This window comes from Lagopus muta, chromosome 13 (assembly GCF_023343835.1).
Source record: "Lagopus muta isolate bLagMut1 chromosome 13, bLagMut1 primary, whole genome shotgun sequence".
Classification (NCBI taxonomy): Eukaryota; Metazoa; Chordata; class Aves; order Galliformes; family Phasianidae; genus Lagopus; species Lagopus muta.
In genome coordinates this window covers 4,883,736-4,908,918 of record NC_064445.1, presented here as the reverse complement: position 1 = coordinate 4,908,918, position 25,183 = coordinate 4,883,736, and the positions used below count along the sequence as shown (strand labels likewise).

Sequence of the window (25,183 nt, the reverse complement as noted above, 5' to 3'; positions counted from 1 at the left end):
GTTCCAGAATTCAGTTTTCAGTCTCCTCCTTGCTAGAGCAATTTGGATGCCCTCAAAGGTGTCCTCTTCCCCATCACACCTGTTCTCAGCAACCTCGCCTCTCAGTATTTGTCACTCCTTACCCTCTGTTTTTCATTAAGTTGTTAAAGTAGTATGACCATGCTAACTTTGAAGAATATTTTTGGCATTCACAATAGTCCAAAAAAATCTCTTTACAAGCACACCTGATAGTATCTTGGCTGACAAGGACACAAAGTTATTGAAGCATGAGCTCATTTTTCAAAGCTGCATGACTGCAACTCAAAGTGAAGCCTGGTCAGGGGTTGCCGTGTACGAGGGGGTGGAACTGGGCTCCTTTATGTGCCGGAGAAGCAGAAAGGCTTGTCTGCTTTCTCTGATGCTGTTCTTGTCAGACATCTCTGTGAAGAATCAAGATAATACAATCCTGAAGCTGTGTTAACTCTCCTGTGGAGTAGATGCTAAAAATTAATTGCCTGCTGTGCTGCTCTGCAAGGGCAGCATGTAGTGCTTTGGGTGGAAGTATGCAAGGCTATGGCTGCACAAATGCCTCTGTCCCTCGTGAAGGTGCACCTCCCTGCAGTTAGTCTGTGACTGCAGCCATTTGGAAGCGAAACCTTGAGAAATGTCTTCTATCAACACACCAAAACTCTGTGCAGCATCTTTTGACAAGCTTCAGTGAATGTCTCATTTAAGAGATGCTGTTGTGTTCAGCTGTGCGCTGCCCTGCAGGTGCAGACTGCACATCCTGCTTTGCAGAGTGGGAAGAATGATGCTATTTTTAATTATTTCTCTGCTCCCTAAGTTCACAGCACTTCTTGGTTTGGAACCCTTTTTGTGGACTTTATTTCAGCCCTGTGAAACATGAGGCAGATGATGTTGGCAAGTGAATATTCTGCTCTGTCAAGTATTACAGCCTTATTCTGGAAGCAGTGAGATGTCTTCAGGAGGAGGCTAAAATTAATCCCATCACTATTTCGTCAGATGTCTTCATCTGGAAACTCAAAGCCAATGCAAATTGCAGAGGGGAGGTCACATGAATGTATCAGGTTATTATCAGTTATTTATCTCGGATGACTTCTCAGCTCCTCAGAATAATATAAGGAAAGCGGATAATGGATCCAAACAAAGCCAGGATAGGTTTCTCTTTAATTTTTTGAAGTTGTGTGGTCATCATTGTCCCTGTGTTGCTCTGAGCACCTTCTGATGGGGAGCCAAGGGCTGGGTGAGGTGAGGTAGGAGCTGCCACTGGTTCAGGAAATATTTAAGGATATGTCCAGCTCAGCACACGAGTAGGTTCTTTGAACTCAACTGTACTCTGCATTTGCTTAAAATAGCATAGGGCACAGAGTTTTTTGTTCAAGTGGGGCCTTTGGGACCTCTGTGTGTATAACTGGGAGCAGGCAGGAGTGCTGTGGCACTTAAACCACTTCAGAGCAAGCTGAAGCTTTCCTGCAGCTGGGATCTGCAGCTGGCTTTGCTTTCCAAGGGCTAAACTGCTCAGCAAAAGGGCCTGAGGAAGCAACTTGCAGGGAAGAGCTGAACTTTCATGCCCTTGGAATGCTTAATAAAAGTTAAAGTAGTAGATGCTCTTGAAAATCCTTTCAATACTGGAAAAAATGACAAAATCCTGTCATATAGAAAACAAAAAAATTACAAAAGGGCTTTCAGAAGTGGTATATGGCCTTAACAACATATAATAAATGCTGGCATCCCTTTTAGGTATGAAGATGTTGAGGGAATTAAGGTACAGGAAGCAAGGAGAGCATGTAGGACAAGAGGTAATGGCCTTAAGTTGAACCTGGGAAAGGTACAGGTTGGGAGCTGGGAAAAAGTGCTTATCAGAAAGAGTGGAATGCACTGGCACAGGCTGCCCTTGGAGGTGGAGGAGTCTCCTTTCCTTCAGTGTTCAAGAGAAGGATAGTTGTGGCTGAGGGACACGGCCATGGGCATGGTGGGCATAGGTTGGTGGTTGGACTAGGTATCTTAGAGGCATTTTCCAACCTTAATGGTTCTGTGATTCTATGTCAAGGCCTTGTTAAATATATATATTGTGAAAAGGAGAGCTGTATATGTGTGTGTGTGTGTGCATGTAGTTTTTTCAAAGAAGAAGCAGTTGCCTAATGGAGTAGTATAAGATGCAAGCAGAACACAATCAGTTTTGGGAAAATCTGCTTTTAATAATCCATGATCTTAAAGAAATGATTATCTGCTACACTTTGAAAAGTAATAGAACGTAGTACTTGGAATATTTATGGATGCTAGGAGGTTTTATTTTAGTTTGCCACGCGCAGCCTTGAAAGTTCCTGTTTGTATAGCTGAGAATGGAAAGAAAAATGTGACCTGGGACTCTGCTCATCCTTAGTAGGATAAGGTCACAGCTTCTCCATCATCATGGAGAAGTGTGTTTTTAGCCATATTGATAAAGTAGTGTTTTAATTACAGATACACAGATGTGTGGCTAGAGATGAATGTTGTGTTGCTTATATAGATTGTCTTCCCTTGAGATGAATGATAGAGCCACATTTTTGTCTTGTGTACTTTGAAGTAAATGCTTCAGATTCTGCATGTATTGGAGATGTAAAGGTTGTTGATGGCAGTAACTGAGATGTGTAAAACACTATGGATTTGATGTTGTTCCTTTCCCATTGTATGGGAACTGTTGACCACGGCCTGAACCTCTGATTGACCACCTGAAACAAGCAATGAGTCAGCCAGGGGAGCACAGGTGAAGGCAATTCACCTCTGTGATTGGAAGGGGTGGAGCCTGGTTCCACCTCTCCTGGATCCCATTTATGTGCTGACTGCCACTGAGGAAGGATCTCTTTCTGGAGATGGCTTTTGATGGAGTTTACTGTGAGCCTACAGCACTGGTAAGGATTTCCATTAATTTTGATTATCTTTCAACCGTGGTGATTTTACTAAGGCTAACATCTGGAAACCTATTGACTGTACACCCATCCATATGGGAACTTCTCCAAATCTAAGGCTGTTCGTAGTAGTGGTTGCGAAAAGAACCTACTGCAGAATGAATCCTTTCATCCCTCTGAATTCCTTATCTGTTAAGAGCTAAGTTTCAAATGGACTAATTATAGGTAATGACAGTAATGGCCTTTGATGAAGTTTGCCTTTTGTTTAGTGAAGTCTTTTTAGCAGCCTTGTGCAGAATACAGAGCTGATAGCAAAACACTCAGGATCATCGCAAAGCAGGGGTTATCAGCAGGCACAGATCTGCGCTGCCTCCTAGCAAATCTAATTTCAAACACAGTTTTCTGTGTTGCTATGACTGTCAATCCAAAGTCTTCCTTGAGACTCCCATGGCACTGGCAGGGCAATGCAGGCTGCCTGCATCCTGATTAGCAGGCTGTTGCAGGGAGGATGATCCAGGTTGTTTTTTTCAGCGAAGGCCCTGACTTCCCACCTGAGTTTCTAACAGACATCCTTGTTAGCACCGGGGTTCTGAGGATATCCTGTTTCTCTTTGTAGTTGTGGTGTGGGGTTGTCTCCATGCTGGCCACTGAGCATGCTGGAGGGGGTAACCAGCAGGCAGGTGACTTCCAGCCCCGTTATCAAGACTTAAAACTTGATGCACCTGTGATTTTAATTGCAGATTAACTTCATTAATATCCCCTGCTAAAAGCTGTTTTAAAGTGCTGTCATATCAACCAATTTGAGTAAATTAGTTATGTGCTAATGTATTCATCTGTTATAAATCAGCCTTTATCCCAGTTCTCTACTTTCTGATTCCTAATCCTGTATTTGCTGAATCAACGGTGTAGTGTTGCTCTGCAGCTGTGTGAAGGAAAATGTGCCATACAACAAAAGTGTGTCAGCAGGTGGTATTGCTGAAACAGGCTTACACCCACTGCTCCACTTCTCCCTCCATGGTAAGCACTGTTCCATACGATATGATTATTTAATGATATGCTGCTATTAGTTCACCCAGCTAATCTCGTGGCTTGATTCTTGTAGGTCTACTTAAAGAATGTAGCAGTAAGACGGGTTTATATTATTATTATCATCCAGGATTGCTGAAGTGCAGTCACCTTTACTTTGAACTATAATAGCAAGTAGCAGTGTGTAATAAAAATACTGAGCGTTGTTCCTCATCGGGGGTTGGACTTGATCTCTGGAGGTCCAACCTCTATGATTCTGTGCTCCAGGGAGTTCCAACCACATTGTAAATGTTTGCTTCTTTGTCTGTAAACAGAAATGAGATGCAAATGGGTACTGAATTGGCTGCTGAATGCTTGTTGGTCCTCAGGGTAGGAAAAGGCTGTGGTTCCCATCCTGTTCACCTGATTGTCTTATAGCTTCAGGAAAGGCTCTGAAAAGATTGTCTGAAATCCTTGAAGAATCTGTACAGAATATTCTTGTGCATATTATAGCATATAGGACATTGTGTTGACGGATGTACTGTTATTAAATTGCTGTGGGACTTGCAAATACCACTGCGATCAGGGCTGTAGCTTTTATTAACCCAGAAGAAAAATTAAAATGAACAATATTACCATTAGATGGCATTTCTAAGGCTTATCTTTGATTTCTGATTGTGGAACAGTACTATTTTCCTCTTTTAATGATATACTGAAGAAATAAATCTGCATTCCTTCAAAAAAAAAAAAATCCAATATCTGAGAACGGTTGAGTGCTGCAGTGCTGCAGTAGTTCAGCACAAGATGTAAATAAGTTGTAGACTTGGTGCTGAACAGGGGTAGCTTTTACTGCTGAGTGGGTCCTTGGCTGTTTGTGGCTCTTTAGGACTGAGTTGTGTCATGCTCTTTGCTCGTTTTGTCTTTATTCACCACTTAGTTTTCCAAAGCTATGTATGTATATGTGATTGAGTGGGCAGTGTGCTGAGCAGTGGTGGGTATCTTTTATGGAGGCTCGGGAACCAGAAGAGGGATGGGGATTTGAAATCTTTCATCTACATTGAGCTATTGTGAATTTAGGATCTAGGGCAGAGTGTTAAGAAGAATAAATCATTAATGAGCCAATAAAGAGTATTAAAAGACAAATTGGCTGAACCTTCCTGACCTTTTTCATTTCCTTCTATGGAAACAAAGTATAGAGTGCCAGATGATAAATAGCTCCAGTCCAGCCTTGCTTGCAGGATTAGTGTTGCAAAATCTTGAATAATAGAAGCATCCACTCTTTAGCATATTAACCAAATACAAGCCTTCTCTAGCGTGCCTGTTTTATGTATGCAGAAGCAGTCTGGAATAAATGTCTGCCTTCAGAGCAGTCTGCTATGTTAACTCCTGCTTTTCTTCTTCTCCTGTGCTTCCCAAGAAATTGGTTGTGTATTTCAGTAACAGTATCCAACATTGGTGGTTGGATGCAGGGACCCTGGGCTGCCTCTGCTACCAGCACCCAGAGGGATACTAACGTGCTTCTTAACTGTTATGACTTCAGGTGTTTAATTAAAAGACAAATGGAATTGCTCGTGCTGTTTTAATCTCCAGTGAATTCATCATGGAGTTTCTGTGGAAGTGTAAGGATTGAATGCATTGTGTCTTTATTTCATTCGTTACATCTGATGTTGATAGAATTTTGAGTGCTGTTCTTGCCAATGCACAGAACTGGATCAACATGCTGCAATGTCCTGTGATCTGAATGTTTTCCAGATTAAAGCAGTGTAGAACCTGTAATTAAAAGAAGTTGGTCCAGTGCCCAATGTGGCTGTGAAAGGCAGTTCAATAAATGTAAAAGCTCTTGTGATTTCCAGGATATATTTGGATGGGATTTAACCCTAAAACTGCTTGGGGTTATCAGGTTATGAAAATACCACTGGTTTCCTTACTCTTTCCTATCCAGGAAGAGAATCTGGTGGGTGTTTACCCTTTGCCAAGGTGGTGTAGGATTTTGCCAATATGGAGGTCCATCAGCAGCTCTGTAAAAGCTGGGGAGCCATGTCAGATCTGTGGCTCGCAGCCAGTCCGCCGGTTTCTGTCTCTGGCATAGGGGAGCAGCTTGTGGAGCTGCAGGCTCCACTCAGAGGCAGGTAAAGCTTTAAATATGGCAAATGTAAATTCTCTGCTGGTCGCTCAAGCTTTGTGGCCATGGGAAGTTCAGGAATACCTTTTTACTGGAAGATTAAATTTGGATCCATGCTGGCCTGTTTTGTATCTGGGAAAACTGTGGGGAGAATCACAGCCCATGTTGTAGCATCTTCCTTCTCCATCTTCCTTCCAGCCTTCCTTGGCTCCTGTACTATTCTCAGGGAGTGTTTGAACATATCCCCAAGACGAAGCAACTTCTTTCTTCCTTTATACCCCAGGAAACTTTTATCACTGCCTGCAAGCTCCAGCTTAGGAACGGGGTCTTTCAGACACAGTGAATGAATGTCTCTGTGACGCAGGAAGTTGTTGGTGAATTACTAATGTTGTGTGTTTGGCTGTATTACTTTTCTGTTTGACTTCATGTAGGCAGGTACCAATTCCAGGGCCCTCAGGCAGCTTGGTGGGCAGTTTAAATAGACACATCCTAGAGCTCAACTAATGTAGTCAGCAGTTAATTGTGATAAATCAACATCTTTGGTGGCCTTCCAGCGAAGTGCACTTTGTTTTTCCTTTGCAATTGGTTGGGAGTGCAGAGGAGTGCTGTAGCATTGGTTGGTTATGCTTGTGGAACACAGTGCCTCCAAGGTGGATGGCTGCAGGGCTTGTGCCTGGTGTTCTTTGGGATGGAACTTGCTCAGGTGAAGAGAATCTGAAAAGTGTAAATAGGATCAAACATTATGGTGGGAGCTGATCTTTTGTCCTTCAAAGCATATGCCACAAGGGACAGAGGTGCAGCTGTAGGAACGAGTTGAAACTCAGAATAATGTTGAAAGAAAGGTGGAAGATGAAGGCTGCAATTTGAAACAAGTTTGGTGTTATGTTTCAAATGCTTGTTTGTCCCTTCCAGCGTGGCTGCTCGCACATCTGAATGATAAACTGAGCTCAAAGCTTTCATGATGATGACAACATAAAAAGGCAAAACAATGAGTAATGGTTATCTCAGACATTGTGTTGGCTTCTGCTGAATTACTGCTTATTACTCATGGGACTTACTAGTGATCGAACATCACTACCTGGTGATAGGATACATGCTTTGCATCTTGTGTTCTAGGTCTTAGGACCTCTTGGGCTGCAGGAGTGGACCTGTGTTTGTTTCTCTGTGTGCACCATGTCTTTGGTGCTCTTTGATCTGGCATTTAAAGAAATGAAAGAAAAGCAAACTTCCTCTCACATATCCCAGAAGTGCAGAAGGCATTTTTACAGTGATGCTGTAGTGTAAATCAGAGGCTGAAAAAAGATCTTGTGCTCGCAGTTGTGACTGGCTACAAGGAAGTGCTACTTGGGATTTATGCCACACATCTAAAAAACATGAGACTTGATTGCTTGAGGGAGGCATCAGTGTGAATAGCAGCTTCGTGTCAGTAATCTGGGAAGTTGTAGGTATGTGCCACAGCATCGCTTGCAGTGTTACCTCTGTTCTGAATTAGAAACCACTCGTGACTGTTGTTTCATGGAGGCTCCTAGGTGAGTTTGCTGGCTGTCAGTTTTTTCCTTAGAGATGACCCTGTGCTACTACTGTGTGAGGAAGATGCAAGCATTTTGTGTTAGGAAGTGGGAAAGCTCCTTCTGTAGAGAAGGAGCTTTCTTTTTTAGCTCTTGCTGTAGTGAAGGCTGCCTTGGCAGCATGTCTGTGAGGGCTTAGGGATGGGGTATTCCCATCCTGAATTACTTCCCTACCTGTTTTTCTGCATTTTGTTGGTATGAGAAGTTTTCCAGAAGTTACTGTGGTCAGTTGAGTCTTCTCCTGCTGTTAAAATTAACACACACCTTTCAGTGATTCTGTTTCATCATGAGCAGTGAGTTTCTACAGCCTGGTCCTATGCAGTACTCATGAATTAACTCAGAACAGCATTTCTACATTGTAAGGGGATTTTATCCAAAGAGATGGATGACTTAAAGGAACCAGCTTAAGAAAGATCCAGTTTTCAAACCTTTAATTTCCATGTTCTTTACACTGAGAGACCACAGAGGCAGGCTGCTAGTATATGGAGAGCCTGGGTTTATAAATTGTTTCTATTTTCTGCTGAAGAACTGGAAGCAAGGGAAGGAGAACGTGTATGATTGTGTATTCAATCTACTTCATAAATGTATTTGAATGTGAGAAGTGCCCGTTCAGACCGTTTTCTGGTGGTCAGTTGATAATGCTGCAAGCTCTGAGGACGTGAGCTGTGTGTGGACAGAACTCTGTTTTGCTACTCGAATAAATGGCAGAATAGTTATTTCTAAATGATGAACTTGGCCCAAGGCAGAAAGTGGTTTAATTCTCTTCCCCCACCCTGTTACACTTGTTGTGGATGGGGCATGCATTGTATAAGCTCTCAGCTGAGAAGAGATTTGGCATCACGCTATTGGAACACCTTTTGTTCAAAGGATTGCAGTTTGCATAAGCAACAAAAAGAATCTTTCTTCTTTTTGGACAAGATCAATGCAAACTTCTCGAATTGCCTTCTCCTCAGCCTTCTTAAAACCTTTTCTAAAAAGAGCTTGTCAAGCTACCAAAGAAGAAAAAACAGCAGGTAAAAAAAAAAACAAAAAAAACCCATCCAAAATATAAAGAAGTAAAAAATAACTTCAAAAGCTGTGTGTGAAATTTGCAGGCTTTGAGCATCGCTTTCATTATTTATGTGAGTCTTTTTTTTCCCCCCTCTTTCTTCCTCCTTCCCCCTCTGGATCTGTGGGAAAGAAAGATGGAAACATACTTTTGAAGAGTAAATGTTTAATTGTGTTCTTTTTTTTTGAACTCTGCATAACAGATAGCAAAATAAAACTAAAATAATAAAATAATGGATTTTTTTTGGAAGATGTGACAACAATTTTCCTTTTCTCACGGCATGCAGGAAACTCAAACTTCATCAGAAGCCTCCAAGGAAATACTGAGCACTCTTAATATTTGAAATCAACTAAGATCAGTTTATTTTTCAGAAGTGTTTTTATGCAGCTTCTCTGGACTGCAGCGAGCCCACGAGTGAGAGTATCCCTACCTGAGCTCCTATCTGAAATTTATTTCCTTGTGTGTAGTGTGGCAGTTGATGTTCATTGGGTACATGGTGGTCTGCTGCTCATATTGTTTGCAGTTTTGGGGGATCACTCCTCCATGTTCTAGGGAAAGTAATCTGCATGGAGCCAGGGCTGATAGCTGAGCTCCATGCATTCAGGATGAAAAGTTCTGACACTTCAGCTGTCTGCTTTCATCCTAAATTAAGAGCTAAGGTTTGGAATGGACAGATGTAGAGCTCAGGGTGTAATGGGTGCAGCCATGGAGCAATGTCTGCTTTTCATGCAGCGCCTATTTCTCATGGTCCTTGGGTGGCAATGTGTCTGGCATCACCTGAAAGCAAGTTCAGGACACGGCTGTAAGTGGGATGAGATTCCATTGTGTAGAAAAGTAAGGTTATTGGTTGAGGTTATTTAAAAAAAAAAAAAAATTAAAAAAAATGTCCTGAAATAAAAATGTTTTGTTTCAATACTTGAGATGAGAAGAAATATTATTTTACACATCAGATGGGAGAAGTCTATGTGATGTGCTCAGAGGGAGAGGTTTCTGTGCTGTGACAGGTGAGGTGCTGAGAGCAGCTGAAATAATGGCAGCTGGAAAGGCTGTTGCTAGTAATGCACTGATAAGATAAGAAAGAGCAGTGTGATAGTGTGAGTTGATTCAATCCAAAGCATCTTCCAGCTGTCAGAAAATAAATATTCTAATGTAGCAAGGAACGGTTTGACTCCATTCTCCCAACAGTAAAACGTGGCTAAGACTTGCCATGCTGAAATTTTGTTTTCTTTCTTGCTGGAAAAGTGGTTGTTTGTGGTTGTATATTTTTTTTCTTCTTGGAAATCTTTTATATAAAATAAAAGACCTGCAGAATCTCACATGGACATACTGACACTTTCCCTGCTACTACTGGAAATTGTCCTCTGCTCTGATTCCTGATGGGCTTATTCCCTCCAGGTTTCTGGTGTAGGGTGTAACTTGGAACAGCCTGAGAGCAAACAAACCACTTGTTCCCTTGTTCTGCTCATCAGGATTAAGTGTCGCTGCATCTGCTGAACATACATGCACTGAAATAAAAGAGATTGTCTGGATATTTTTAAAAGAAATTCTGTCAAATTCGTGAATGTTCTTCATACTTCATACTCTTGCATTTCTTGCATATTCTCATGTTTGAAAAATGAATTTCAATGCAAATGCGAACTTTCCTTGAACAGAATGAGGGGTGGTGCTGCACTTACAGGTGTACATGCACAGCAGACTGCTGTACAAGCCACATGTGTGGCTTGCCTGATGGTGCAAAACAGTGGTAAGCAAAATACCATTTTGTTTTGTAAGCTGCAGTTCCATCAGTGGCTGAATTGTCTGTGCCTTACAGTCAGACGTGTCAGCTTCTTCCCCAAATACTCTAAATGGAAGATAAGCTCTATAGAGATGAATTAAAATACTGTCCTCCTTGTTTCAGTTCCAAGGATATCATTGCTCATCCTGTCCTCTTCTATTTTGCCAGGCATCAGATTGTTCAAAAGATGATTTTAATTTATATCAGTTTTGCTGCTGTACTTTGGATACTTCCTGAGTTATATAGTATGTGACAGGGCTTGAAGTGAAACTTTATTCTATAAATATCCTTCCAGTTTTAATAAAGGACAAACTCCGCCGGCGATTTTACTAAAAAATTTTTGCTTTCTCTCTTAACCTTCTGTCAACCCGTACACATACAGCTGAACCATCCCTGTTCTACGTAATAGATAGGCAGGAGATATCCCTGGAGGTGTTCAAGGCCAGTTTGGATGGGGCCCTGGGCAGCCTGAGCTGCTGAGAGGTGTCCATGCCCATGGTGTGGGGATGGAAGGGACCAACTCGCACTGTTCTATGACTTGTGTGGTGTTTGTGGGTGTTTGGACCCAGTTCCACAAATCTTTTGTTACATCAGCAATTACCTCAGCAGCGAGGGAGCTTCCCTTGAGAGGGAGAAGCGTTCACAGGTGGAAGAAGCTGTCAGGTTGAGTCCTTTTCTTTTCTTTTCCTATCCTTGTGGTATACAGTATGTTTTCATAAGAGCAAGATGCTGCTTGGAGGGAAGTGCAAGTGCCCTGTTGTCAGTAATCTTCCAAAAACTGTAGTCTGATTGTACTTAGTCTGTGAAAATTTGCCATGTTACAGGGAGTAAATATTTGCTGGATTATTTTAATCTTTTTTTTAGCAGACTTCATTTTGCATTCACCCATTTTCGTGTGCAGTTTTGAAGGCCTTGAGCAGGGTGCAGCTGTTGGTGTTCTGATGTGCCATGTCTGCTCTGGGATGCACAGCTGGCAGAGCAGTAGGGCATCTGATGGCCAAGTCCTTGGTTTAGTCTTTGCTATGCTCTCCATCTGGTCAATCCCAGTTATTCATTGTAGCACGCTGTTTCCTTGCATGTCCCCTGCACTGCTTGCAACTCGATTCTTGTTTTCTTCCCAAAACTTTCCTCATTCTTCAGCATGTCTACCTTCAGCTGCTCCTTTATCTTTGTGAAGCCATTGCTACTTTGTGTTATTTATTGCTAGTTTGCAAAACAGCTGGAGTCATGCTGGACTGTGAAAAAATTTCTGCTTTCTTACAGTCACGGTCTGTAACGTGTCATCTCTTTCCAAAACTGTTTCACACTCTTCATGAAAGAATTTTTAATATTGTACGTGTCTGCAGTTTTGTTTGGAATACATCTCAAATTGTCATGGACAACATCTACTAAAACAGCACTCTTTTGGGCCTTGACAAAGTTGTGCTTGAACAGTGGTAACAATGGTAAACTAAGTACACTGTGAGCTACAGTATATATAAACTCTATCTGGTCGACTTTTTTCTTCTGTTTGTACTGCTGTAGCCTGCTAATATGATAGATGGTGAAGCATTACAGCCACTTGCTATTCTAGCAGAGCCAGTGAGCAGCAGCTGCCCCTTGTTGGACAAGCAAAGAGTGGCATGCAGGATTGCAGTACGTGCTTGCATCAGTCAGCAAGGAGAACATAGTGTCTACCACACAATTCTCTGGGCAAAAGCAATTGAGCAGCCCAAAGGCAAAGATGCAGAACACATCAGTTCCCTGACCTACAGGGCAGTGGGTTTTACTGTCTTGGTCTTTATTTAGTCTTTGTAAAGAATGATGAGAGAAATTAGTAAGATGCCAAGGATGTCCCCTGGCTGCTTTTTGGTCTCTGTACACATGATGGTGAGGCAGGACGTGTCACCAAGTCTGGTTAATCAGCTTATGTGGAGCCTGGAACCTGCCAGCTCTTAGAGCAGCTCCGGGGAAGCCTTCTGCTGCCTGCTTAGGCTGTGTAGAGGTCACTAAAATAGAACTGAGTGATAAGGTGTTACATGAGTACAACAGAAAGGACAAAGACTGTTTCCTATGGTTGGCCATGCTGGTTTTTGAGTTGCAGCATCAGTGTCCTGTTAGAATTTAGGAGCTCCAAGACCTTAGGACTGCCTTTCTCTAAATTCAGAGAGTCTGGATCCTTTTTATTCCTGCATGGAGCATTGTCTTCTGCCTCTTTGGATGCTGCAAAGCCATCTGGAGGTGTCAGCTCGCACAGGCTGGCTTGCCAAGCTATGTCTCATGCAGAGAGCAGGTAACACCTGCAAAATGTTCTCAGTACAAACCAGCAAATCTTTTGCAGGTGGCACTCACAGTGTTGGTGTTATCCCACCATGGGCTAAACGATTTGTATCCTGCTACCCCAGGAGCTTGTTTTTCCTGGTTATACAACAGCGTTTGCTAACTTCCAGATCTTCTGGGCTTGGCTCCTTGGACTCTTTGGGAGCAGCCAGGCGACAATAGCTCCTGAATGTTTTCCTACAGAAATGAATTCCAAATTGAGCAGGGTTTGATGGAAACCAGAGGTTTTAAACTGTAGGAAGAAATGAGGAACTACCTTATTCTGTCAGGCTGCAATTAAAGAATGATGCTTGGCTTTCTTCAGTAGACAGTGGATTGCTGAGACTGTGTGACAGCATGTGTGCATATGGTTGTTTTGAGTGCTTTCATTTCTTAGCTATTTTCAGAGAATCATAGAATCCCTAGAGTGGGAAGGGACCTTTAAAGGTCACCTAGTCCAACTCCCTGCAATGAACGTGACATGCACAGCTAGATCAGGTTGCAGGGCCTGATCCAGCCTTGCCTTGAAAGTCTCCAGGGACGGGGCATCAACCACATCACCGAGAAACCTGTTCCAATGCCTCAACACCCTCACTGTAAAAGACTTTTTCCTTTTATCCAACCTAAATCTACCCTCTTCAAGCTTGAAGCCATTTCCCCTTGTTCTGTCACAACAGATCTTGCTAAACAATCTGTCCCCTACTTTCCTGTAGCTCCCCTTTACATACTGAAGGCTGCTATCCGGTTACCTAGGAGCCTTCTCCAGGCTGAACAGCCCCAGCTCTCTGTTCTCATAGGAGAGGTGTTCCATTCTGTGGGTCGTTATTGTGGCCCTGCTTTGGACATGCTCCAGTAACTCCCTGTATCTCCTATACTGAGGACTCTGTGTCTGGATGCAGTACTCCAGGTGAGGCCTCACCAGTGCAGAGCAGAGAGGCAGATCACCTCCTTTGCCCTGCTGGCCATGCTTCTGTTGATACAGCCCAGAATATGGTTGGTTTTCTGGGCTGTGAGGGCACGTTGCTGGCTCATGTCCAGCTTCCCATCCACTGTTATATTCAGGTCTTTTTCAGCAGGGTTGCCATCGGTCCTTTCATCCCCCAGCTTGTATTGGTAGTTGAGGGTTACCTTGACTCAGGTGCAGGAGCTTGCATTTAGATTTGTTAAACCTCGTGAGATTCACCTGAGCCCACTGCTCAAGCCTGTCCAGGTCTCTCTGGATGACATCTCATACCTCTGGGGTATCACTGCACCTCACAAATCGGTGTTGTCATCGAAACTGTTGGGGGTGCACTCGGCCCCATTGTTGGTATTGCTGATGAAGGAATTAAAGAGCCCCAGCACTGACCCCTGTGGAACACCACTTGTCACCAGTCTCCATGCAGACATTGAGCCACTGACCGCCACTCTCTGTACTTGATCCTGCAGCCAGTTCTTCATCCACTGAATAGTTCACTCATCAAATCCATATCTTTCTAGTTTGGAGAGCAGGATGTTGTGGGGGACACCATTCATGTTATAATATGGCATAAGTAACTGATAAAATGATGCTTTGATTTCTGCAGTAATAGAAAATGTACCTTGTCTACTATATTGAACCAAAACACATTATATATCCCTTGAGACACCAAAGCCTTTCTACTAAATGTAGAATAATGGAAGTTTCATAGAATAAAAACTTCCTTGCCACTGTGTATGCACCTGCAGAATTATAGCTGGGAAAACAATTCTAAGAAGATATGAAAAATCTTAACTCTAGCACTTAGTGATTCAGATCTGAGTCTCTAATGATCTCATGGAACAACTGTCTCCTGTGTGTGTTCACGTGTTCTTAGTGGGAGATGAAATTACTCATATTGCTTTCTGAATTTTCATAGTTCTCTGCTTAGCAGATACTATATGATTTGACTTGTTTTTCTTAACTGATTGTACACCAATATGGTCTGTAGGCTTGATCTTGCAGAGATCAGGGTCTTGAGTGCAAGACTAAGATTGGAAAACATTGACAACGGTTCTGTACATCAGTTGATCCAAGGTAACTGACTGCATGTCCTGCTCTCATAAAGTACTGGATGTTAAGGTAGGCCATGTTCATAATGGCCTCACTTTGATCTCATCCTTAGTTTGATGAAGGACACGTTGTCCCAGGAAGTGGCGTAAGTCACGGAAGGGAAACCCAATCTGTTGCTCTTTGCTGTCGTACAAAAAACAAATCTTTGAAATGTTGCTGTTGATGTCCTGTGTTTTCAAGTCAGTAAGGTTGTTTGATGTGATTTACAGTGAAATCAAAGCTCTCTGTGCCTCTGAATACATTGTCTGAATTGAACTCCTCCGAGGACTTCAGCACAGAGCATTCAAACTACTTTGGTTTGAAGGTGCATGCCAACATATTCGCATCACCCAGCAGCACGTCAGAGCTGCAGCACAGATTGGGCATTTTGAATATCATTCAGCATATACTTCTAGATGTCCAAGTGCTTGCCTGAGATCCTACCTTATGGTTTGCAGTCTGCATAGAGTTGCAACGAAACAATTGTGTTGAGTAATTGGTGTTGTTTAAATGCATTCAGCCTACTGATGTCTCCTAGGAAAATCATGAAGTATTTTAATTATACTTGATGTTAGTCCTGCACAGGCACAAGAGCCAACGTGATTCATTTCACTTAGTAGTATATTTCTCTCAACTGAATTATGTGTAATTGTCTAGACATGGTCACTTTAAATATTTTATGTATTTTTATAATGTAAGACAGTGCAGCCTGTAGGGCGAGTGAGAAATATTGCTGTATAACTTTTATTCAGTTTTATTTCAGCAGATTAATAATTCATTTTAACTGAATTTGAGCATCAGAACTCATGGCTAGAGTACAACCTGCTGCTATAGTTCTTCAGCATCAATTCAGATGAGTGGAGTTCTGAATAGTCAGTAGAGAGAAGCTGAGCTGCCAGGGGAGCTTTAGGTTGGATATTAGGAAAAATGTCTCCAAAGAAGTGGTGATGCACTGGCACGGCTGCCCAGGGGGTCACCATCCCTGAAAGTGTTCAAGGAATGTGGAGATGTGGCACTGAGGACCATGGTTAGTGAGCAGTACTGGTGGTAGGTAGGCAGTTGGAGTCTGTGATTTTAGTGGTCTTTTCTAACCTTAATGATAGCACGATTCTAAGGAGAAACATTCATCTTGTTTGCTTCTCCAGAAGCAAAGCGTGTTAAGGGTACAAGCTGGCAAGAAGCTTTCTGACAGGGCAGGGTTATGTCTTGTGGAAACTGCAGGCTTGGCAGAACAGTAAGTATTGCAATGAAGTGAGGAAGGGTTCCTATAGAGATTTGTCTTGTGATCTTACCAGGAGGGTTTACAAGAGATCCAAAAACTGCAGTTAGTTTAGGTCTTTTAACTAAATTTTGAATATTGTGTTTGTGAATTTTAATAGATAATTGTCACGGGAGAAGTTTGCCTGAGAAATATCACCTACTGCTTGTGATGCTAGACAGCATATTTTATGAGACATTTGTGTTTTGACAAAGCAAGCTCTGTCATACAATTTGGCTTCACATATTTTTATACCAACACTTAAATGTTGGACTCGAAGTACTCAGCTGTAAGAAAATATATTTATCATCTCCTTACAGTCACGTGTTATTCTGTGCTGAAAGAGTTGGTTAGAATCTCTTGTAACTCTTCCAGGTAACTTTAAATATTACACATTTTAGGAAGAAAAAGGAACTGCAAGCAGCAGCTCAGGCAGCAGCTTTTCATCTGATCCTACTGAAAGCATCTGCACAGCTCTCAGTCAAGCTTGCCAGTGTCTGAAAGTGGCTGTTGGAAGGATCCCATGCTTGGATTTAGATACATTGGCCAACCATGTTGTATAGGTGGCCAGAAGAATGCATTCTGCTTTTGGAGGAAACACCTGTCCCTGCTGCCTCCAGTCCTGTGCCTCCAATTCCTCTTGGCAGCAAAAAGGGATAGAACAAGCATGCTCTATTTTCCAAGTGTTTTTGGCACTGCAATAATCTATTCTTCCCTTCCAGATGTATCTCCTCATATCATTTTTCTTACATTGTGTCCATGATGTCTGTATGTTTACCTCCTGTATGAAGGAGGTGAAAGTATTTTCATCCTTGCTCCCAGTTCTGGTGGAGGGCAGTGGGCTTTTTGTTAGGATAACGTTAGGGAGATGGAGTCACTGAGCAAAGCACCAGTGAAGCTGGTTCTGCTGTAGGGTTAGGTAAGGTGCAAACATCATATGAGGGCTGTATTCTTGCATGAGTTTGTGCTGTACTTTCACAGGCTCTATCAACAGGTTTGTCGAACTGCCATTTATGCTGGTCACCTTATGCCAAAGATCCACAAGAAACCATGAATGCAGCCAGAGAAATTAAATGATTGAACAAATACTCATAGGAAAATGTGCTGTCAAGTTTGCATGAGGCTGTAACTTTCTCCATCACAGAGGCTGATTGCAAAAGTTGAGACTCTAGCTCTCCTTGTCAGGGAAAGACATAGGACAGACAAGCTTGCTTCTTTCGTTTCCAAGCCTGAAGTTAAGATCTTACATGCCTTCCCTTTAAGGGATGTTGATTAATGCTGCATAGGCTGGTAATAACACCAGGTGAAAAAAAAAGGTGAAAGCTCTTCTGTGTGGATGTTCCTGTGTATTACAATGGAACACGTAGTCAAGAATTCAGAGTTTTTCTGGTGTGTTGAGTCATCACACAAAACTCCATTATTCATTTATTTCATTACTTTATTTAAAATGACTTGGAAGAAAAGATATCGAAAGCCTCAAGCTTTATATTCAGCAGGTTTTGAAAAAAAAAAGTGTGTGTATGTATGTATATATATATATACATGCACACACACATATATATATTTTACATATATGTATGTGTGTGTATATATGTATATATATAAAGATCTCTATTTACTAAGCAGTGAGCATCTGCACAGTGCCAGCGCTGAGCTGGAAATAGAACAGTGACTTCACCAGCTAGTTTTGTAATGGAAAAAACTGCAGTTAGCATACATTTTGCAATGCATGTGGTTGAGAAAGCAGTGTGAACAGCTTTGCAATGACTGAAACTTCATAATTATATCAACACGAAGAATGAGCCAGTATTTGGATGCGGAGTTGATTCTCTGTTGCTTTCTTCCTTGAAGTCTCCAGGCCATAAGAATTTAACAGTCTGTGAATAAATAACTGCTATTTAGCTCATCAGAGGTGATGTTGCAATTCTTATTGCCTCACAACTTGCTTAAAGCTTCTGGATTTAATAGGGAAACTGCATCTGCAACTACATAATTGTCTAGATAACTATTATTGCTTGTAATAACATTACTCACAGTTTAATACAGTATAATAGAGTACTTCATTTTGGTGCAGAGCCCTGACACGTAAAAGCACCCTCTTCAGTTAAATTCTAGGAGACTGCAAATTTTTAGAAGGTTGGAGGGAGCTATTACATAAGGACAAATATTTACCTAATGTAATCAAACTCCTCTTTTAAATCAGAACAATGGTGGGAGTGCAGTTACTATGGCTCTGTGTAATTTTGTGCTATATTTGGTTAAGTTTGGCAGGATTAAAGCCACAGCTGATCATCTGATTTTTGAAAGGGAAGAACATGGCAGCTTTGCATTCATGATGTGCCCTCACATGAATGCACAGCCTCCCTCCACAACAAGAAAAATGTCCCAAGAACTATCTATACACCAGGAAGTTTGCAGCACTGCAGAGCTGTGTTGCTGAACTGACTTCTGAAAGATGCTGCCTGCAGAGGGAATGCAGCCTTCCCTCCCCATGCACTGTGCACTTCATTGAGAAGGATGTGTGTCTCGGATACCATCCTCATCTCCCCAGGACCTCATTTCAGCACAGCCTGGGGCTGCTGGTCCCTGCCCCAGTGGTGTTGCAGGGAACTGATCTCTGCTGTTCTGCCACTGCCCTGTCCAGCTGTGGAGCCTACAGTCATCCTTGATCTGCTGGTGATCTTCCAAAGTGCTCCTTACTTCTAAGCTGATGAAGCTGATAGGTGGAGTGTTCTCCACGTCGTTTCCTTGTCCTTGAAGTACTGATGTAGTGACCTTAAATGGGTAGAGAAGTTCTTATTCCCCCGAACTGTTCTGCAAAATCGTGTCAAGTGATGGACAGAGATAAATTTGACTCTTTTTTTTTTATTGTTTGTGGCTCTCCTAGTTTTGTTTGTTTGACTTGTTTGGTTTTTTGGGGGGTGAGGGGAGGTGAACACAGATTCTGCCTATTGCTACAGACTTTGAACATGAGATTGCAATAATTAGTTAGAGATAATTAGCACAATCACAGTAAGTCATCCAACAGCTTGAGCCATCTGATGTGACACAGTCTCAGAATACATTGTAAGTAACCTTTCAGAGAGCATTTCGTGCTTCAGCAATGCAAAAAATAGAAGTGCAGGAGTGAAAACTATGTCTTTTCTTGACAACAAAGGATGCACATTTTTACTTGTCTTTTGCTGTTGAGTTTCTTTGTCATTTCCCTTGTGTTCAGTTGTGTTAGAAAGGTACTGAAGCTACTGGTAGTTAGGAGAGTGCAGTGTGTGACCATCTGGGCAGTACCTGTGGAGCAGACAGTATGGTAGTGATCATAGAGATGATCATCTGATAGGCTAAATACTGCAGCTAGAAGGAGGAAAACAAAGCACTGTGCAAGATGAAGCATCGTCTCTTTGAAATATTGGATCCATAGCATTCCTTGTTAAGAACAGCACGCCTTCATTGTTGCTTAGTTTATGGAGAGGCTGAGCAGAGGTAATCACAGGGTTGTTGGTCTGGTTTAGTGATTTTCAAATTGAGGCGTGCCTTTAGGAACCATAAATTACTGTATCTGGGGGGATGCGGATCCTGCTTTCCTGTCATTCTTATTACTTGTATTATAAAGAATAGATAAGGTGTTTTAAGTTACTTTAGGACAGGAAATAACGTGCGTGGAAATTGATGGTCCACCAAACTAAGCATTGAATCCAGATCCACAGCCACCTACCAGTGGTAGACTTGGCTTGGTGTTATGCCCCAGTGAAGATAGTAACCATTCCTTATAGTAATTCCACATTTTTTTTTATTTGGGGGAGTAATCACATTTTTTTTGTAGATTATTGGCTGTAGTTGGAATTAGCTCATGAATTGTACTTCAAAGATGTAAAATGCCATACATATATATATATATATATATATATATATATATATATATATATAAAGATGTGGATTTATCTGGCACTTCAGAGGAGTAACTAGCTCTGAAGATTGAGTGTTGGATGTATGTTTCGAAGACTTCAGGCAGTTTTGACATATGACTGAACTTTCCCAGTACATACTGTCCTTCCTGAAGGACATGTGGTCTCTCCTTTTCCATCTGCCTTCTGCTTCTCCATCCATAGTGCTGCCCTCTGTTTATTTTCTGAAGTTGATTCTTCCTTGCCTAGAGTAAAGACTTAACAAAGCATTGTAAATAGCATTGCTCCTTTACGTTAACAGCAGAATGCTTTGCCTGGTTTGCCACTATTTAGCCTGATGGAAACAAGCTGCTGGCATATAATTACTTATTCTGGTCATTAAAACCCTGTTAATAATATACTATATTAGATACCATCTGTCTATTGAGAGATATTCTTGTCTGCTGAGTCAGAAGTCACAATGTCAGATGTAGAGGTTGGTCCAGATGTATGTTACAGATGCCCCATCCATGTTCTTGAGTTGAGGGCAAGGGAGGACAGTCTACATCTCATTGCTTCTCTTATTCTAGAGAAGTTATAGAACAGCAAGTGGATTCTCAGTATTTCAGGAGATGAAAAGAGCATTTATGAACAGAGTTGGAGCATGGTGCAACTCAGCTTGGCATTTAGAGTAATACATTCAAGAAATAACATAAATATTGTCACAGGTTTTGAAAGACCTTGGTTAGAAGTGACAGTGGATTTTTCATGAGCTACTTCTTGAGATGGGATGTTTCGTTCTAAAGTTGGTCTTATAGAAGATAAAAGCTTCGAACAAGCCTCCTCATTGGAGCATTGGGAAGGGTGGTCAGTCCCAGGTTCCTGAGCTGAGTCTGGCTCAGAAGGCACAAACCAGTTTGTCAGAGGCATACTCAGGAGAAGAGCATGTGCTCTCCCCAGTCTGATCCACAAAAAAAAAAAAAAAATCCCAAAAACTTGATGAGAAACACTTGTTTATTTTTTAGGCAGAAAAACCAGCCAAAACGAACAAACAAAAAAAAAAAAAAACCCACCAAAAAACAGCCAACCAATGATAGTTTAAATGACTGGAATGGTTGGATCTGCTTTTCAGCATTGTTAAGGTATGATGGTTGAAGATAGATGAATGCTGTCCGAATCTCACACCTTTTAGGGACTCTTAACAAAACCTTGAGATGGGTTGTTTATAAATATAAACTTTACCCTGGACTCCCTCCAGGATTTTTCAGTGCGATTCTTCCTACCTGTGGAGAGCAGACTTAAAAGGAAGCACAGCTTTGATGTGAATTCTTCTTAAGTGAAGGTTGGAAACCATTCTGCTCAAATGGCTAAAGGAAATTCACAAAATAACTTCATTCAGTCTCATGAAGTCTTTATGGTGATCTCTCAGAAATGCCAGCTGTTTTTGTTTTTGTTTTTGTTTTTTTTGAAGACTTGTGTTACAGATTTTAGTGAATTTCTTACTCGTTTGTTGTTTACCTTTTTTTCCTTTTAAAGAGAATATTTGTCTTGTTATGTAGAAGATGTTATTGGGCCAGCCAGACAGAACTTCTCCCAAAAATACTGCCTAAAAATATCAAGTGAAAACCAAGAACAAAGCAGACCGAGCAAGCTGAAATGTTTTATTTTACCTATCCATAAAGGATCCATTGGGAGATTTTTATTGAAGGACTTGTGCAATAACTTGTGTGGTAAGTGAGGGAGAATGCATCGTTTCCCCTGGAAGACAGGCAAATTGAATAAAAGTTGTATCTCAAAGGTTAGGACAGCCTGGATAGCTCATCAGCTGGATAACCATGTGATAGACCCAGAGGCAACTTCAGAGCTGTCATCTCAGCTATTATCAGTGGAACTAGCCAAGGAGTCAGCTGCTATAGTTAGACCAGTGGATCTCACAGCAGGCGGTTCAGTGCAGCCCATCTGTGCTGCCCATCCTCTTCCATGTGTGCCACCTGGGCAGGTGTAAAGGAGAGGAGTCTCCTGTATAGGGTATTACATTCCATAACGTGCGTGGATTTTAATGTGCAAGCAGTTGCTACACTGATGGTCAACCCCTAAAGAAGAAACTTCTGTCTGAGTGATGGAAATGAATGGGATAACAGCTTGGGTATAAATCTCAGGGATTTTGGGTGTTTTCTGCTTATTGTACTCAGCAAATGTTGATAGGTTCCTTACGTAAAGAACTGGATGAGCAGTAGTGCAAACAGCCCTGTGCCTTGTTTGCTCACTGTGGCCTCAGGTAGTGATGCTGCTGTGTGTCCTCTGAGTCACAGGACCTGGATGCCTGGATGCATGTTCTCAGCCTGCAGTGCACACAAGGTTAAGTGCCCTCTCAGAAACATTTTTGGAGGCTTAACCAAGCGTATCAGCGTGCCTCTTGCAGCCACTGTGTTTGCTTCATGAGTGCCTGGTGTGTGCTGAGGCAGGTCGAGCTTCAGATGGCAGGTTGTAGCTCATCGATGCATTGTGATTTGTGCCTGGGCTCTGAAAAATTCCCTAGGTCTCTTATCTGGGTAGGACCCTCTTCTGATGGCATGAATAATTCTCCTCAGCCTTTGAGAATGGTTTATTATAATCACAGAAAGTGGCATTGAAAGAATGAGAGCGTGTTAAGGGTGTTTTCCATTTACAGGAAAAAAATAAATAAGCAACCAGAAAGTAAGGGAAAACATGGTCAGAACCTGAAGTTTTGGTAATAATTTCTCTGTGCTTGAAGTGACAGCTGTTCTGTAAGGAACGTATGGCAAAGAGGAGCTTTCACAGGTTTGGAGTCTCTGTTCTTAAACTCACTTGTGTGCTGTCCTTCACCTACACATCTCTTCTTTGTCTGTGTGGAAGAAAGAGCTCAGGGGATCTGAAGCAAATGTCGGCAAGGCAGTGCTCGTGGTGACTGTGTGTGTCTCCTCTTGAAGTGGATAGGGAGTGGGTTGCGACTGCCTTTCCATCACTGGGGCACTGTGCTGGATTTCTTATCTGTGTCTGGTCTTTGGTTTGTAGTGAACTTTAATAAACACTATTGTTATTGCAAGATCTCCTCTTCAGCCACGTCTTAAGATCTGCAGAAACCTTCATAAGGAGTAGTGGAGTAGCAGAGGGAGGGATAGCCGGTGAGTGAAAGTGCCTAATCTCTCTTTCTCAGGAGACCAGTTTTAAGAAGAAAGCTGGTTCTTTTTGTGGGAGCCTTACACAGGCTTCTTGGATAGGTTTCTGCATTCTTGGATTAGTCAGGATGAGCCCCTAGATAATATACAGGAAGAGCAGTGAATTGTGAAACGCAACATTTTTCTGCTGTAGGCCAATTAGTGCTTTGCTTCTGTATTGTTTATGGAAAATCAGTTGAACTCAATGGTTAAATATTCTTTCTATGAAACTGCTTGTGTTTGTACACTGCTTTTGTTGCACGTTGGAAAGGTCAGATTTCAAATGTGATTTAAAAAAAATGGTATCCCTTAAAGAGGACGTGGCTCTGCGATCTCCATTCTGCTGTTGCTCGTGTATTTTCATTGTACTGATCTGTTTCATCGCCAGGAATCCTTTGTCTTTCTGTTCATGACATTGTCTAATCAGTTTTACGCCAATACTCTGTCTGCAGACAGCAAGGTTTAAAAATAGACTGGCTCAGCTGTGTAAAGATGAGATACCTGAAATCATCCACGTGGAACAGTGGGATTGCTGTAAGTGATGGGACAGTGCCAGTTTAGCCTGAACTCTGAATCGGGAAACTGTACTCGAGAGCTTTAAATCAAGCAGGGCAAATCAGTCTTAACCCTGTTAGACTTGCTGTTTAGAGGCTTAGGATGTAGCTTCCCCATTCTCACCGCATAGAGACGTCTACTTGGGTACTTTGTGGTCCCTTTCATTGCCTTTCATCGTCTCCTAAAAACCAGCCAACCCTTTTGCTGTCTCTGGGAGGCTTCGGGCATGTAATTATCCTTCCCTTTTCGTGCTGCTGCATCGAGCTGGATAGGATGACTTGCTTAAGGTCACCCCAAGGAGTCTTGTCAGCACTTGGAATCGAGTATAGGGTTGTGAGTCACAATTCAGTGCTGTCGCCACGCGGCCTCTTCTGGTGTTGAGGTGGCTCATCTCTAGGCAGCTTTCCTTTGGCAGTGAGAAGATGCTTCCTAATGGGTTTGATGTATTTATTTCTGCTGCCTGTCTTTTCAATCTATAGGGCTTCTGTATCTGTGCTGAGTCTTGAGTTCTTAATGAAGTTAAGAAGCAGTGAGTGATTGGGATGTGGCTGAAAATCATTAGCACTCTTCTCCAACAAAAGCTTGAATGATAATATCGCTTTAAGCTCATTTCCAGGGTATTGTTATGTAAAACAAAGGAAAGAGCTGTTCTGCTAATGATTTTGGGATGGGAACGTTTGTCGCCATTTTATCTACCAATGGGACAAATCTGGCCCCGGATGTCTAGATTAAAGGCTAACCTTTAGTCCAAGATGCGATCACAGAAACTTTGGATCATGAGAATGTATTTCACGAGTTTCTTCCATCAGAAGCCTGTTTTTTTTTTTTTTTTTTTCCTTTTTCTATAAGCCCTGCTCATTTGTGTGGGAAATTTTATAAACATGGCATCTGCTGCCAGTGGATTTGAAAATTGCTGCTATTTGTCCATGGCTGCTTCTTGCAAATTGCACAAATTAATTTCTGCGTGCATCTCAATAGCTCTTTGAAGACATTCTAGCTGCCCTGCCTGAACGGCAGCCCTTCTTGTCAGGTGTTCCAAAAAAGGGAGATGTCACGTTGTGTGACATGGTTAGTGGTATGGAGGTGATGGGACGATGGCTGGGCTCTTTTCCAACCTTACTGCTTCTATGATTCTTTGGAAATGTCTTGAAGAAAGGATGAGGCTTGGATTGCTTGGGTGCTGGGTGGACTGCTCGGAAGTGTTGGGGCACGCTTGCTTTGTCCTTAAGTCGTTCCTTGAGTACCCACTCTTGGCCACATCCAGAGACTGAACTGTGAGCACAGAGTTTTTCAGCTAGCCAGTATAGCTGTTTATTAAATTGCCTTTTGTCTGTGACCTCAGAGTTTTTCAGCAGGAAAATCAATAGGAAATTTCTGAACTTCTTGGAAATCTCTAACCTGGGGTGGAATATTGCTTGTAGTTGTGCTTCTGAGTTGCTGGATATCTCCCTGCGGGTAGAACAGCATTAACATGCCGATGTGCCTGGCAAACAAGAGGGGAAAATTGGAACAGAATCTAAATACATGTGTATGTGCTGTTACAGCAGTTTTCCTTAA

At 42.1% G+C, this 25,183-nt stretch overlaps 1 protein-coding gene across 3 annotated transcripts in view; it reads left to right on the top strand.

Annotated features, from left to right (window-relative positions):
• FGF13 (fibroblast growth factor 13) overlaps positions 1–25,183 on the top strand; it is a 210,306-nt gene that overhangs the window by 35,563 nt on the left and 149,560 nt on the right. The window contains exon 1 of one of the 3 annotated variants that reach the window (XM_048959498.1): positions 3,795–3,905. The exons of the other annotated variants lie outside the window; for them this stretch is intronic. The gene's annotated coding sequence lies outside the window, so the exon portion shown is untranslated. Of the gene's footprint in view, positions 1–3,794; positions 3,906–25,183 lie in introns of those variants that run through there. 3 annotated transcript variants of the gene reach the window in all.